Source organism: Marmota marmota, unplaced genomic scaffold, assembly GCF_001458135.2.
Source record: "Marmota marmota marmota unplaced genomic scaffold, marMar, whole genome shotgun sequence".
Taxonomy (NCBI): Eukaryota; Metazoa; Chordata; class Mammalia; order Rodentia; family Sciuridae; genus Marmota; species Marmota marmota.
The window spans coordinates 37,033,197-37,050,731 of record NW_026000037.1 but is presented as its reverse complement, the minus strand read 5'-3'; the positions used below and the strand labels follow the sequence as shown (position 1 = coordinate 37,050,731).

The following is a 17,535-nucleotide window of genomic DNA, read 5'->3' as shown; positions in this document are numbered from 1 at the left end:
AATAATATATATATATATATATATATATATATATATATATATATATATGAAAAAGAAAACAGTGGATGACAGTAGATTTGTTTTATTTTTTCAAGTTATACTCTGTAAAATGTGCTCATGGGTTTCATTGAAGCTACTTCAATTATTATTTATAGTTGGTTTTCTCCCTCCATAACAACATGTAATTTTTAATCAATTGGTTATTATAAACAAAATAGGATACTTCCTGTTAAGATGGTATTAAGGCATAAAAATTGTTTCTGAATATAAATGGATGTAGATGTGAGTCAGTTAGATTAGGCCAGTTATAAAAAATAAGCAAATTTACAAGTTGAAATTATAATCAGATAACCCTAACAATTACTTATGAGGCTTTAGTTATTACTTACCTTGAGTGTCTAACTTCTAAAGATTTTGTCTGTAAACCATAAACCCTTCAAGATCTATTTCATATATGCAGAAAATGACATCTCCAAGGATCATCTAGAAAAAAAGCATAAGAAAATGTGAATTATAAGTAGTTTCATTTATTTTAAATACAAGAGAAAATCTTTGAAAAATTTTAAATAAATGTAATTATAAATACATAGATTCTGATCTCCTATATAAACGTTGTCCCACCATAGGAAATACTTTCCTTGTTCAAAGTTATTACAGAAATATATTCTTGATTACATTTGAACCAAAATCAGAACGGAAATCAACAAGTTCAATATTCTGTTCTCATGAATATCCTTATCACTTAAACTTCTCATTCAGCACATTACACCAACTTAGGAAAACAGCAGAAAAGGTCTTTTTAAGAGAAAATTCTTCAGAGAGAATGTTCTTTGCCCCAAAAACTCGATTTTGATTGCTTGACAATGCAGTTAAGGAAAAAGGATTGGGACCCTACTGTGCAATATCTTTAATATATGGTTTTGAGTACTACAGATTCTCAAGCCAAACATAAATGATTTTTGAATTAGTGTTGTCATTGTTCTTTTTGGTCACTAGTGTAGATTTCTATTTCTTAGCTGCAGCTGTACACTGAAAGCACTTGAGGCACTTTAAAAATAAATTAAGTCAGTTGATTCTTAGATATTCTGATTTAATTATTACAGAGTGGGAGCCGGGTCCTAGTTTTTCTTTTCTTTTCTTTTTTTTTTTGGTACCAGGGATAGACCCCAGAGGTGCTTAAACACTGAGCCCCATCTCTAGCCATTTTTATTTTGAGATACAGTCTCACTAAGCTGTTTAGGGCTCCATTAAGTTGCTGAGACTGGCCTCAAACTTAGATTCTCCTACCGTGGCCTCCAGAGTCGCTGAAATTATAGGCATGTTTTAACCAACCTAGGTTTTTCTTTTTTTAAGTTAATTAAGGAAGGTTATCCTTTCTTCTGGTTTAGAAACAATCTCACAGGAACTATTGGCTTAGTTTCTACATATTAATAAGACATTAAATTCTATAAAACATCTACAGAAGTTTATGATACTGACACTTGTTAATCTATTAAATATACAAAATGACTTCAAAAATTTCACCACACACACAAACATACACAAATATACTCCAACAACCATGTGATACATGACAATACATGGATCCAAGCATGATCTAATTGGTAGTTGCAGGAAATCTCACTATAAGACATTTAAGGACTAAATGTAGTACTTCAAAATATAGACCTTCAAGTGACATACCCAGAGATTCTGATTTGTGAGAAATAGTCTGAGGTCACAGATTCTCTCTCTCTCTTTTTTTTTTTTTTACAGGTATCCTTGGTTTTTATAAAACAGGTCTACTAGCCAGGCATGGTAACACACACCTGTAATCCCAGTGGGAAGCTGAGACAGGAGGATTTCGAGTTCAAAGCCAGCATCAGCAAAGGCAAGGTGCTAAGCAACTCAGTGAGACCACGTCTCTAAATAAAATATAAAATAGGGTTGGGGATGTGGCTCACTGGTTGAGTGCCCTTGAGTTCAATCCCCAGTACCCCCAAAACAAGAACAAAAAACCCCGCGTCTATTCTTCTTGTAAAAACAGTGTTCTAAGCATTTGTGAAAGCTATTACTAGACTCATTATTTGCATTTATAAAAACAGTTTTTGACTTTTAATTTTATATTTCTTCTTTTAGTTTTCTTTCTTTCATTAGTAAATTAGAGTTATACGTAATAGTTGGATTCATTTTGACCAAATCATACATGAATGGAATTTAATTTATTCCACTTCAATCCCCAGTATTCCTCCTTTTTCTCCCCTTCTCCTTCACCCTATTCTACTTCCTCTACTCTACTGGTCTTCCTTTCACTCATTTGTTTATTTATTGTCAATTGGTGTTTATAGATATACATAAAGGTGGAGCTCCCTGTGGTATACTTAAACAAGCACATAGTGTAATCTTGTCAAATCCATTCCACATTTCCTCCTCTTTCTGGTCCGTCTTTCCTATTTCTCGATCTCCTTCTACTCCACTGATCTCTATATCTTTATGATATCTGACCCTGTCCCCTTTCCCCTTATTTTGCTCTAGTTTCTATATATTATAGAAAACATTCAACCCTTAATTTTCTTAGTTTGGCTTATTTCACTTAGCACGATGTTCTTTATTCATTTATTGGCAAATACCATAATTTTGATCTTCATGGCTGAGTAAAACTCCATGTGTTACATATACCACATTTTCTTAATCTATCATATTGAAAGGCATCTGGTTTGGTTTCATTATTTGACAAGTGTGAATTGCTCTGCTATAAACATTAAGGTAGCTATATCACTAGAGTATGCCAATTTGAATTCTTTTGTACAAAGACCAAGTAATGGGATAGCATGGTCATATGGTGGTGTCATTCCCAGTTTTTGAAGGAATTTCTATACTGTTTTCCAGACTGACTGGAATAATTTTCAGTCATATCAACAATGTATGAGTGTACCTTCTCCCCAAATTCTTTCCAATATTTATTATTATTTGTATTCTTAATAATGGCCATTCTGACTGGAGTGAGATGACATTGTATGCAGTTTTGATTTGCATTTCCCTGATTTCTAGAGATGTTGAACATTTTAAAAATAAATTTGTTGGCCATCTGTTCTTGTTTTGAGAAATGCTTGTTTAGTTCTTTTGTTCATTTATTGGTTTTTATTTATTTATTTATTTATTTTGGTGTTAAGCTTTTTGAGTTCTTTATAATATCCTGGATATTAATCCCCTATCAGAAGAGCAGCTACAAAGATTTTCTCCCTTTCTGTAGGCCCTCTTCATGCTCTTAATCATTTCCTTTGCTGTGCAGAAACTTTTAAATTTGAAGCCATCCCACTTACCGATTCTTAGTTTTACTTCTTGAGCTACAGATTTTGTTAATAAAGTTGATGCAGGCACCGATATGTTGGAGTACTGATATATGCTTTCTTTTAGAGGCTGCAAAGTTTCTGGTCGAATTCCTAAGTCTTTGATTATTTTGATTTTACTTTGGTGCAGGGTGAAAGATAGGGATCTAGTTTCACTCTTCTATATATGGATATCCAGTTTTGCCAGCACCATTTGCTAAAAAAGATATCTTTTCTCCAATATATATTTTTGGCACCTTTGTCAAGAATCAGATGCCTGTAAGTATGTGGGTTTGTCTCTGTATCTTCTATTCCACTGTTCTTTGTGTCTATTGTTACTATAGCTCTGTAATATGAGATTAGGCATTATGATCTCTCTAGCATCACTCTTCTTGCTTAAGACTGCTTTGGCTATTCTGGGCTTTTTTTCTTCAAAATGAATTTCAGGACTATTTTTTTTTCTAGTTCTGTGAAGAATGTCATGGATATTTTGATTGGGTTTGCATTGAATCTATATACCACTTTGGATAATATGGCCATTTTGATAATATTAATTCTGCCTATTCTAGAACATGGAATAACTTTCCATCTTTAAGGTTTTCTTCAATTTCTTACTTCAGTGTTCTATAATTTTCATTGTAAAGAGATTTTACTTCCATGGTTAGATTAATTCCCAAGGTTTTTGTTGTTGGATTTCTTTCTTTCTTTCTTGTTTTTTTTTTTTTAGGTTATTGTGAATGGAGTAGTTTTCTTGATTTTTTTCTCAGCACAACTGATGTTGGGGTATAGGAAAGTTATTGATGTATGCTATTGAGCTTGTATTCTGCTACTTTCCTGAAATCATTTAACTTCAGGTAGTTTCCTGAGTCTTCTAGATATGGGAACATGTCATTAGCAGTAACAGATAATTTGACCTGTTTTCATTTATATCCCTTTAATTTCTTGTCTGATTTCTAGGGCTAGAGTTTCAAAAAAAAATATTGAAAAGGAGTGGTGAGAGTGGACATCATTGCCTTAATACTGATTTTACAGGAAATTTTTTCAATCTTTCTCCATTCAGTATTATGTTCGCTTTGGGTTTGTCATGTATAGCCTTCATAATGTTGAGGTGAGTTCTTTCTATCCTTAGTTTCTCCAACATTTTAAACATAAATATTTGCTGGATTTTATTAGAGGCCTTTTCTCCATCTATTGAGATGATCATATGATTATTGTTCTGAGTTATACTTATGAGGTGAATTTTATTAATTGATTTGCATATTTTGAAGCAAACTTGCATCTCTGGGCTAAAACCCACTTGAGCATGGTGTATTTAATATCTTTTTAATGTGCTACTGAATGTGATTTACTAATGTTTTATTAAGGATTGCTGCATCTATGTATATCAAAGATATTGGTCTCTACTTTTTTTACTTGATGTCTAAAAGTTACATTTCTAAACTTAAAAGATAATCAATCACCAAACCTACTGGTTTAGCATTGATTTTTGAACAGAAAGTAAACATAACTTTGGCAATAATTCAATGTAGAAAAACTAAAATAATGTTTACAAATTATAGACTTTGTAAGCCCTGCTACCCTCATAAGTAAATGGTATAGTAGATAATCAGTAAAAATAGAAATAGAAATAGAAAACTAGGCTATATTCTATAATGCAATACTTAAAAATGCAATACTTAATGCAATACTATAATGCAATACTTAAAAACCTCATTTATAACTCATTTTAAACCTCATTTATAACTAGAGATATGACCTCAAAGCTTCAGAATTTAAATTTTAAAATTCATGGTGGCATGGGGAATTGGGATACACTTGTATAATATCATTTTTTCCTACTGAAATACAAAAGGCAAAATTTTTATAGAAAACGTCTTGAAACATTTCCCTCTAGAACACATGTACACTAACATTAAAAAGGCTGTTAACATTTTAGTTTTGAAAAATCTTATAAACAGGTCCATAAATATTTTGTAAGAAATATAATATATTCTCATATATATACCTTTTAAGATCCCATCAGAAAAAGATAATTTTAATAAACAAAGCTACCTGAGACTTTGCTATACATAACAATTATGGTGACCTCTATAACCAAAAGACTACTAAATTTTACCACTTATCTTCCTTACCTAGTTTGGAAATTATTATTTCTTTGCATGACTGCACTCCTAATGGTCTCTGGTTTTCTGGCAAGTTAAAATCAATATATTTTATAACTAATTTTTTCCCTATATATTTTAATAGGAACCAATGGCTTTGTAAATTACACATAATGCTCTACATCAGAAAAAAATCAATCTATTACATTATTTTCTAACAATTAAAAAATATAAGTTTGTGTATACTATGATTAATTACCACCAAAGTTTCATATAAATTGTTAAAACTTCTTCCTTACATTTCAATTCATCATTACTAGCTTACATTTATTGAGAACAATCCTAAGAAGTGTTATTCTCATCTAAATTTTATGCTTAAAGAAACTGGAGAGAGGTAGGTAACTTGCCCAAGGTCCCACAGTAAAATTAACAAAGGTATTTCCAGAAGGACCCATTAAATAAATTAAAATCTCCCACAGCTCTAGAAGCCTCATTAACATATCTTTGTAGCAAGTTTTGGTTTACACCCACTAACTCTTTGCAAGGTTTTTCCCATCTGCAAAGGGAATGCCAAGATGCTTCACTTCTAACTTTTTCTTCCTGGCAAAAAAAAAATGTCTTTGAAGTCTCCATTTAGTTCTATATACATTCTGTTTTTTCTGTGTAATGTAAACAATGTAATAAAGCCTCTGTGATACTAAAGGTTTATTTTAAAAACCTTAGTCTAACTTGTGAACGTATTGTTTTATATGCCTAATCACATTAAAAATTATTTGCCATTGAGATGTAAATTTGTGGTTTTAGCATGTTATCAATTCCCTTAGGAAAGTATGCTATCTTAAAATACTATTACAATCCCAATTTTAAATTATGGCTATTTGGATAAGAAAAAATAATGCTTTTTTTTTAACTTCTCTTAGCTATTGGTCTATATGTAAACAAATTTTTACACATGATTTTTTTTGATGGATACAATATTTATTTTTATGTGGTGCTGAGGATCAAACCCAGTGCCTCCCTTACACCTGCTAGGCAAGCACTCTACCACTGAGCCACAAACCCAGCCTGGTGATTTGTTTTCATATCATTATTAAGTATGCAACTTCCACATCTCTTAAGATTCCATTCATTTTGATCCAATGAGCTACTTTAAAAAAAATTTCTAATTCAAAGATTGCAGACTTGGTTGAATGGAAACAGCTCATAGCAAAAAATTGTAAGATAAAATAAAATCTCAGGTTCTTTATTTCAACAGAAATCAAACATTCAAAGAATTAAAAATATTTTTAGCCTATGTTTGTTTTTTAAAAGATTTCATATTTCTTCAGCATAACAAGACCTCTAATCATGTTATCCATGAAAGATTTCTTTTTTCAACTGTTTTTATATCAGATAAATTTTAGTTTGTGGAGATTCAAGTCATTGTTTAGTACCAATTAAGAGTATTAGTATTTATATTCCAAATTACTCTTCTAATGGACCTTGAATTATTTTTTATGGTTTTAATGCAATATTTATATTTTTGTGGTAAAGAACAGAAGAGTCCTTTATTAGGTATCCCTAAATCACTTTCTAGAACAAAGACTCAAAGGAAATTTTAAATCCTGTCCACCATAAGATTTTTCTTTAGCTTTCTTTCAACATGTCCATATGACCTAACTTCAGTAACATGTCCATATGATCTAACTTTTTATATATTTAAAGTGCAGAGAAACTGAAATTCTATCTATGAAAGTTAACACCACTCAGGCTAACTAAAGTAGTAATAGGAAATGAAATATTTTTATTGGAGAAAGTAAAATAAAAGCATTTTTCTCCGTTTTTTTTTTTCCTATTAGCATTTCCTAAAAGTGTTCACTGAATCTGTAGAGGGTATCTCTTAAGCTGGAATAAATAATGAATTTGGTTCTGAATTACTTAGGGAATACTAGTGATTTCTGTATGTAATTATATGCAAATACCTTCAGAGCTTTCTCAGAGAGAAAGAAGTACAATATTTTGCCAAATATACTAGCAAGATAATACATTTTAACATTATGGCCATAATAAATTCACTTTTAGCCTTGTTATCTTCTTGGGTTTGCTGACATGAGGGACAATTAATGAGCTAATAAGGTTGGGACCCAGTGAATGGGCTAGTTACTCATTCTTTAATTCTATATACACTCTACCTGACTTCAAAAATAATATTTTTGAAAATTATTAATTCAAAACTTAAGAATGAAAAGCTGAATATATTACAAATAAAAAAGGATTGGGAATTGAGATGAATGAACATGAAAGTCCATGTTAATAGGTTTAGAGTCACTGAAACAAAAATTTCAGAAGGGATAGCAAATGAGACATGATCAATAACAATTCATGTATCTTAACTTTAGTAATCATTTCCATTTATTCTTTCCTGTTCACTAGAACTTTTCAGATATTTTTCTAGGGCAGTTTCACAGAAATACTTATAAAATTATTTGGAATAATATTTTATATATATTTATATATATATATATATATATATGTCAGTGACCTTGCTATCTCCTCCATCCAAATGTTTGCATCCTTTTAAGCTTATAATTAGGATTATGTAAATGCTTTTTCATATATTCTCAAGTTCTTTTCTAGTCACTCTTGAGTCCTGACTCATTGGTTTCTCTTATACATTTCTAACAGCAAATCTCTTTTCAATGGAACACAGTTTGAAATTCCAGGTTCCCCTTTCCTACAGCAGCAACCTCTTTTTTAAAAAATTTTAAATTGATGTTTTAAAAATAAATGATAGCGGAATGCATTACAATTCTTATTACACATATACAGCACAATTTTTCATATCTCTAGTTTTATACAAAGTATATTCACACCAATTCGTGTCTTCATACATATACTTTGGATAATGATGTCCATCACATTCCACCATCCTTGCTAACTTCCTACCCCCTCCGTTCCCCTCCAACCCCTCTGCCTTATCTAGAGTTCATCTATTTCTCCCATACTCCCCTTCCCTACCCCCCTATGAATTGGCCTTCTTATATCAGAGAAAACATTCTGCATTTGTTTTTTGGGGGGATTGGCTAACTTCACTTAGCATTATCTTCTCTAACTCCAACCATTTATCTGCAAATGCCATGAGCAGCAAGCTCTTTTTTATGGCTTCCTTAAAAAATTACAATCATTGACATCATCTTCAGTTTTTAACCAAACATCACATTTTTTTGTCATATGATCATCAAAGGGAATTATCTACATTTCCAGAATGCTAGAAATTAAATATTTTTTATGCTAGAAAGTTCTACATAAAAGGAAAAAGAAGAGAAGAAATTCAATAGTGACAACCACTGCTAATTACACTATTTAGGATTTTGCTAAAAATATAAATACAATTACTAGAGAAGAGACAAGGGTATCAAAGAAGGAATTTAAGCATCAGAGGGTATATTTAAATTCCCTGAATCATGATAACCTTAAAGGTCCCTTCCAACTACAAGATTTTAGTCACTAGAAACTGTATAAGCAAACAAGAAAGCAAAGGCGCACACAAATTAAACACCAAAGCTATAGTGCCCCCTCTTAGAGGCACAAAACTGAAATTATAATCATTTAATAGAATATCATGAACTGTAAAAAAAAAAAAAATTCTAAAGCAACATGGCAAAATATAAGCATCAATATACTATTAACTAATATTTTTAGCTAAATAGAGAGTTAAAAATAAGTATTATAAATTGTTGGAAGGCTAACATGACAAAACAAAAAAGTTAGCAAATTTAAAAACCGCAAAAGAATTCTTTAGCTCAAGCACAAGATTTCTTGTTGATGATGAAAGAGAAAATGAGACTATGATGCTGAGTTAAGAAAGTAAGATAAAGAAATGAAGAACTGAGATGAGAGAGAGAGAGAGAGAGAGAGAGAGAGAAGCATAGAAAGTGAGAGATACTTTTGTTTTGACTGACAAAAATTAGGAAGTCCTAAGGAAGGGCCACAATAGTGTCAAATATGTTAATGGTAATGGTATTTTTAGGCCCATAAAACACTAGTACTGTAAAGCAAAACACTATTATAATGACAAATTTCATCGAGCTATTCTAAATATACTTCAAATCCTTAAAACAACAATAACAACAGCAACAACAACAAAAAACAACATCAGATTCAAAATATAAAGCATAATGCTTATTTACATTTTGGTAGCAAAAATGATACTAGGTCAAAAAGTAATTGCAATGTATGGAAATGAAAAAATGACTAGGATATTGTAGAAATTAAAGCAGATAATATCAGATCTCAGAAAGTCTTTTTAGAAGATGCTTCCATTATAAAAACAAAATCAATGAAGTTGATAATATTAACTAATTAGTATTTGTTAATTTGAGGGAAAACTAGAGGGAAGATACATTTGAATTAGCTTATAGAAAATTTTAAATAAATACATTTTTTAAAAAGTATGTACCTACAAACTATTCTTTTGGAGTATCAAAAGGAGTAGCTTTATAAAACAAAGCTATAAATTAAAAAAATGTAGCATATAAATTGCTTACATGTAAAGGTCAAATCATACTAAAAATGTTCTGTAATGTTAACCCCTTTCTTACAGTATTTATGACATTGAAAATGAGATAAAAACAATCTTTTTATAATATGTAAGAAGAGTTAAATAAATTTAAGATTATCTGAAATTAGTTTTAGACTACTTTGTTTACATGCCTCAGTGAATCCCACAAATCCCTAATTTACTTAATCTACCAGGAAAGCTTCTGATAATGAAGGGATTTGAAATCAAGCATATTCTTCTCCTTGCTGATACCTGTTCTTTGGGACATCTCTTTCTAAAATAGAACAGGTTCTTCTCTGAGGATTTCTCCAAGTTACCAAGTGTCATAGTGAAATTCTTAGTAGCTCCAGTATGTAAGTCACATAAATGTATATTTTGATGTTACTCCTATGCAACCATCCTTACAGCTGCAAATGTTCACCAAACTCACCCTATACATTTTTTCACACCCTCATCTATTGTTGAATGTTACACTAAAGGACATCTGGTGATGAGGCTCATCTTTTAGCCAAAGTGACTATTTAAGTTACTACCCCTCAAGTATTTATCTGGATTACACTAAGCCAACAATACACAGAAAAAGACGAACTCTTATTATTGGAAATAAATCTTCAAGAGATGATTTTTTAAAAATTTTATTTGCCAACATGGCTGACTATTTCAGTAATATTTTATGTTGCTGTAACCAAAAGACTCAGATAAAAACATTTTTAGAGGCGGAAAAGTTAAAGAGAGCTCAGTCCACAGATGGCCAACTCTATTGCTTTGGTTCCAGATGAGGCAGAATATCATGGTGGAAGAGTGTGGTGGAGGAAAGTAGGTACTTCTATATGTTAATGGTAATGGTATTTTTAGACCCATAAAACACTAGTACCATAAGGCAAAACACTATTATAATGACAAATTTAATGGCCATCAGGAAGAAGACAGAGAACTCCTCTCACCAGGTACACAATAAAAACCCTAAAGGCATAACCTCAGTGACCTACCTCCTCTAGCCACACCTCAAATGCCTACAATTACCACCCAGTTAATCTGTATCAGGGGCTAAAGCCATTGCTTAATAATCATTTTGCCTCTGACCATTCTTGCATTCTCACACATGGACTTTTGGGGGACACCACATATCCAACCATTATACTGACAGAAAACAAAAACCAAACAACCAAGTAGCTGCATGCTGGGAAAATATGAAGTTATAAAAGAAAGGAATGTGAAAGAAAGAAAGGTAGGTAGGGAGGTAGATAAGTTCCTGTATAATCCACACAAAATCTACTGTAATTTCTAATAGGCATAAAAAGTAGTAGGGAGAAATGCAAGAAGTATATATAAGTTCTGACATGTCAACACACTGAAAAAATAAAATGGGAAGCAGAAAAAATGCAAATACACAGAAAAATGGAGTATGGGATTATCCTCAGTGGTGTTGGAAAAGGAGGTCAGTTAATGTCTTTGAGTGTCAAAACAGATAGCACTTGGGGGAAAACACCAGGCTCTGACTTTCTGCAAAATTTTAGTTCAAACACTTATAACAGTAAAAGAAATCATATTATGTAAGGAATTCTGTGAGCCAGCAAAAATGCCTGATTTTATCATTTCTGGAAACAACTATCTTTCACCAAATGAGACCAATATTTCAAATTCTACCAAGAATAGCTCAATATTATGTTAACCTTCTGAATAATGAAGTCTTAATAGAGAAAAAACACACTAATGCAAGAGTAAACCATTTTATCTGGATTACACTAATTATCTACAGGAATAAAAAAAGATGAGGATCTTATTGATGGTGTTAGATGACTGAGAAATAAAAATGAAATCTGAATATGAGTAAGTGTAACCTTAAATACTTCTGCATGACTCTTGTTTCTCATACTTTTTATGACAGGACTGTCCTGTTAACATTTTTTTGAGATGCAAAAAAGGAATATTATTTTAAATTTTATAGCTTTAGAATTTCAAAAGCTATAGAAATAAAATGTGAAGTATTTCCAGATACTTGGTCAATCTCTCTGTGTTTATAAAGAACTGAACCAACATGCATAAAAGTAACTATTCAAATGTTTAAACCACATGTTGTCAGCCATTTTGGTCTAAATGAGTGACTTAAGTCACAATACCATCTCTCACAAACAGCTTTAAATACTGCTTAAAATTAATCAAAAACTAAAAGTTCCCTATGAGGCTATCATTTTTAATGCTATGGTCTTCCAATGATTTCTTACTATTGAGCATATAGCTATAGATACTGTTGACAGATATAAAAGATACTATAATAAAATGTACCCTATTTAAATATATATAATAGAGTTTTAACTTGGTAAAGAAATCACAAAACAATATGTGGAAGTGAAACAGTATGGTGGGTTCATTTTCAGTCAATATTGAATATAAAATATGTAAAATATCTATTCATTGGCTGGCTACTACAGAGAATACCTAACCATAGCAATTGAGGCAAATATAAAATGAAATATTCAATTCATACCTAGAGAAAATAATAAAAACAAATTACATTTAAAGTAACCAATATTTTGGCAATGTATGCCTATACACAGGGTTGTGTCAGATGAGGCTTATCTTTTTATTGTAAAAAATGTCAAATATTGGTAATTTCATGATTCAAATGCAAAGTATTAGAATTAACAGTGTAATCAGTTTAATTCTGATATAGTGTATTACAAGTGGGTGAAGAAACAATATTTTCATTACCTAAAATCTGTAATTCAATTTTTTTTAATAAAAAAAAAAGACACAAGATGATAAATATTAGTGGTTTCGGTTGCTTCTTATACATGCATGTAACATAATTTGGTCAAGTTCATTCCCTAGTACCTCATAATTTGTAAAGATGGTTAAATATAAATAAAGATAATCTATGTTAACTGGTCATTAATCAATCAATATAAATGAAACAGGATGATATACTTATTGTAGTAATAGTTTAGCTGCAAAACTCATGAGGAAGGAATTCTTAATTATGTCTATTCCTAAAAATGTTGCTTAAAATTAATATAAAAACAAAATCTCATATTCTCAGTTATAATATTAAGTATATCAAAATGACCATTTTGATTGGATAATGGCCACTACTCTAAGTTCTCCATAGTCCCTTTTGCTAGGAAACCCTCCTCCATGAAGACTCCTTCGTGTTTCCTAAGAAGGCTAACACCTGGTACAGGAGGGGTCCTCAAGGACTCTGGCATCCACTTTGATTGAGTGGTTCCTGTGTGACCCCAGTTATGTATTTTGAATGTCTCCTGTTAGTAAAACAGAGGTAATAGCAGATTTGAGTTTAGAGTTAGACAGGATACATTACAGTAACTCTGCTATCTAGATAAACCAAAAGAACTTTTTAGAAATTTCCACTTCCTTCTTTGAAATGAAGTTATTATACCTATCTACTAGGAATGTTGTGGATTACACAAAATGATGTAAAATATTTATTAGCATATAGTAGCCTAACATTTACTTTTGTTTCCTTACTAGAAACAGTAATTACTACATGAAAAAATAAGCAAAAATTGTGTTGTTTCATCAAAAACAAAACAAAACACAACCCTCACATGGGCAAATAAACTACTAAGCAGACATTTCTCAAAAGAAGAAATACAAATGATCAACAAATAAATGAAAATAATGTTCAACATTACTTTGCAATTAGGAAAATTCAAACCAAAACCACACTGGGATTTCATTTCAATCCAGTTAGAATGACAGTCATCAAGAATGTGAACAAAAGTAAATGCTGGAGAGGATGTGGAGAAAATGGGATACTTTTACATTGTTGGTAGGGTTGTGAATTAGTACAACCACTATGGAAATCAGTATGAGAGACTCCTCCAAAGACTAGGAAAAGAACCACCACATGGCAACTATATCATATTTCAGTATTTACTCCAAAGAATTAAAGTCATTATTCTGTATGGATACAGGCATACCCACATTTAAAATGGTACAATTCATAATAGACAAACTGTGGAATAAACCTAGGTGTTCATCAATGGATGAATGAATAAATGTGGTATACATACATAACGAAATTTTATTCATCATGAAGAGGAATTAAATTACGTCATTCATAGGAAAATGAATAGAACTTGAGAACATCATTTTAAGCAAAATAAGCCAAACTAAGAAAGTCAAGGATTGTGTATATTTTCTCTCCTATATGGAAGCTAGAGGGGAAAAAGGGAAACAAATGTGGATGGAATCTCATGAAAATCAAAGGGAGATCATCGGGAATCAGAAGGAGGGAGGAGAGAAGGGAAATGAGAAATACTGAGGAATGATATTGGCCAAATTATATTCTTATATCATGTGCATGTGCAAGTACATAAAAACAAATCTCGCTGTCATGTACAACTATAATGTGTCAATAAAAAATACGGAAAAAAATCATGATGTTTCAAAGGTTGATTTTTGAAGACTTAAGTGTAATAACTAGAATGCATTTCCCCATGATAATCACTACATAAATGTTATTATTGTATCATAATAATTTTACAAATTCTAATTTCTAATTTTACCCAGAATATACTATTCTTGACATGAAAAAATTAACATACATTAAGCTGGGGATGGTTAGAGGCCCTGGTTTCAACACCCTGTACCACATAAAAAATGTGTGTGTATACACACACACACATACATATATATATATATATATATATATATATATATAGAGAGAGAGAGAGAGAGAGAGAGAGAGAGAGAGAGCGCACATTTCTATTCACCAGGCACTATTCTAAACACTGCATATTTAAGTTATTTAGTCCTCAAACAATGTTTTATAGTTAATATGCTTTTACCATCCTCACTTAACAGATGAGGGAATTAAGGGAAACAGGTCAACTAAAATGCTATAGGTCACGCCACTATTTAGTGGTAGAACCAGGATGGGACCCAGATAATTATGTTGTAAGTCCCTTCCTAATCCCAATATGATACTGGCATTGGAGTTGTGTGAATGGTAAAATGCTAAGATTTTTAAATAATAAAGTCATTTTAGTAAATACATGATAGCTTCTCAATGTGTGATAAAGACAAAACTGGTCAAGCTGAGCAAAAGACAAAAAAGGTATACTGGATTTATCTTACATACAGTGGCTTGAGAAAAAGCAAGCTGAAACAGACAAGACTTATGAAGATATAAAGTAAAATGCCTATTGTCAAAGGTTTTAAATGTTATCCAAGTTTCATCACAGTTAATGTTCCTGATAAGTTACCTTTCCTTTTCTAATCTACATATATATCATCAGCTTTTACAGACTATTATGTAGAGGATGAAAAATGCAGCAGGACCTGGGATCCCTGACATTGGCTTGATCTCTGTTTTTTTTCAGAGGAAGAGCTTTTTTATTTTTTAACATAGTTTCAAATTGGTTTTGGCCTACCAACCTTAGTCTGGTACTGGCTTGGGCTTCTAAAACTGATCTATTGCCAGTAACTATGCTCTTGCTTGGAACCTTCCCCAGAGATGAAGAGAACAGGCTTATTTGCTTCGAAGGGGTTAAGCTCTCAGCCTTCTCCAGGATGCCCTTATTCTTAAGATTACATCTGATTTTTCTTTTACACTAAGATTTTGAGTACCCTGTGACCATTTCCGGCTTTGAAAGACTTATTTTTAAAATTTATATTTTGGTGTGCTACAATGATTTTCATTATAATGCTCTTAGTATATTTAGATTGCTCTTAATACTTTCATTTGGCCATTTTATTACATCTTCTTTTAGTATCAAGGTAGCTGTTACATATTTTATTAGTTTATTTGGTACATTACATCTCTGAATATTAGGTTTTAGTCTTAGGATCTTACTTCTTTACCATTTTTATTGTTTTCAATTTTAACTGCTCCTAAACATTTATGTTTGAGTATTTTAAGGGTATTAAGGTTTTATTTTAGAACACAGATCTCGGTAAACACTTTGTTAGAAAGACGTACTTTTTTTTTTTTTTTTTTTTTGGTAAACATACATTTTTCCTTACTTCCAGTGTCAGGACTTTACTACTCATATTGATTTTAGTATTTTAAAATTGCGTTTAGAATTTTACTAAAAAGATGATCATGTAAGACCCTTTTATTCACATACCTTTGGTAACTCTTACTGGTATTTAATGGTTGGTAATTTTAATCCTTTTGGGCTATAAAATGTGGAAAGTAATCTATTATACCAAATAGTTGTCAATTTTTTCAATAATTTATCATAACAGTATAAAATAAATAATCACCCAGCTGTCTTATTTTAGGTTCCCCAGAAACAGACCCTGACACAAGGGATGAGTCAACACATTTATTTGGGAAGTTCAGAAAAACTAGAAGGAGGGTGGAAATGTGATAAGAGAAGCACCAGCAGCTAATATAGGGCATATTATTAAGCTAGCTACCATGAAGGTCAACTGAAGCTTAATTCCATGGGGAAAATTTTGGCACATGCTGCAAGACATGTCTTAAGAATTGCTTAAGCCAGGGCCAAGGAAGCTGGGGTATTTACAAGGCAAAGTTTGCCAATCATTCACTGCTTAATGTCTTTTTCCAGTGGCTTCCAGGAACTCAAAGGCAATCTTATAGCTTAGATGCAGGAGCTGGCCCTTGGAAGGCTGATGTACACAAAAAAGAAAGGGGCTCTACGAGCATGTGTACAGAGCATTCACATTACTATAAAAGCAAAATCATTAGGCACACATAATCATTACAGTGGTGATTATGACACTCTGAATGTTGGCAAAATTTTGACAAAATAGTTTATCTTCAAGCAGAAGGTATGCTAAAAATAGCTAAGTATTATCAGTAGAAAGGCAGTTTTCAAATTCTCAAATTGAATGTTAAAAAAAATATATGAGCCAGGTTCTTGGATACAAGGGACAAAGATATGTTCAAACAATATCAGTCTATGATCTCTTTGAAGAAATGTCCTTACAGATCCCTGCAATGGCCCAAACTATAGCAAGGATAATAACCAGGATCAAGTATATGAAGCATCACCCCAATAGCCTAGCTATTCCTTCAGCAAATAGAAACATTCCTATTTTTAACTTGAAGGTAGTGATTTTTTTTTTCTTTTTAAGTATGGTTTAAAGTCATTTGGAAGATTCAAACATACTTTGAATGGATAATTCCTCATATAAGTAAAACTTAGTAAAAAAATTTTGAATTTTTCCTTAGCTGTCTAAATCCTTTCTTGGTCCCTCCTCTTAGTAGTCTTGTGACTTGAACTTACAACTTCCTTTTTTGGGGACTGCTCCATACCACTCCAAAATCTCACATATGTGACAAGGCAACAATGTTTGGAGGAGAAATGATTGGGTTATAGCTTTAATACAATCCCTGATGCCATTAACTGAGTGGTAACTGGAGGCAGTTGGGGTGGCTGGAGGAAGTGGCTCACTGGGGGCGTGGATACAGGGCATATATTTTGTATCTGGAGGTGGAGTCTCTCTGCTTTCTGGTCATGCTGTGATTCCTTTCCCTCTGCTGCACTCTCCTGCCATAATGTTCAGCCTCATCTCAAGCCTGGAGGCATGGAGCCAGCCTTCTATGGACTAAGACCTCTGAAATGTAAGCCCTAAATACATTTTTGCTCCT

General features: G+C 31.9%; 1 protein-coding gene across 1 annotated transcript in view; it reads right to left on the bottom strand.

Moving 5' to 3' along the window:
* Window positions 1-17,535, bottom strand: part of Mbd5 (methyl-CpG binding domain protein 5) — a 405,383-nt gene that overhangs the window by 268,388 nt on the left and 119,460 nt on the right. Inside the window, exon 2 of the mRNA XM_015479159.2 lies at window positions 390-483. The gene's annotated coding sequence lies outside the window, so the exon portion shown is untranslated. The remainder of the gene's footprint in view (window positions 1-389; window positions 484-17,535) is intronic.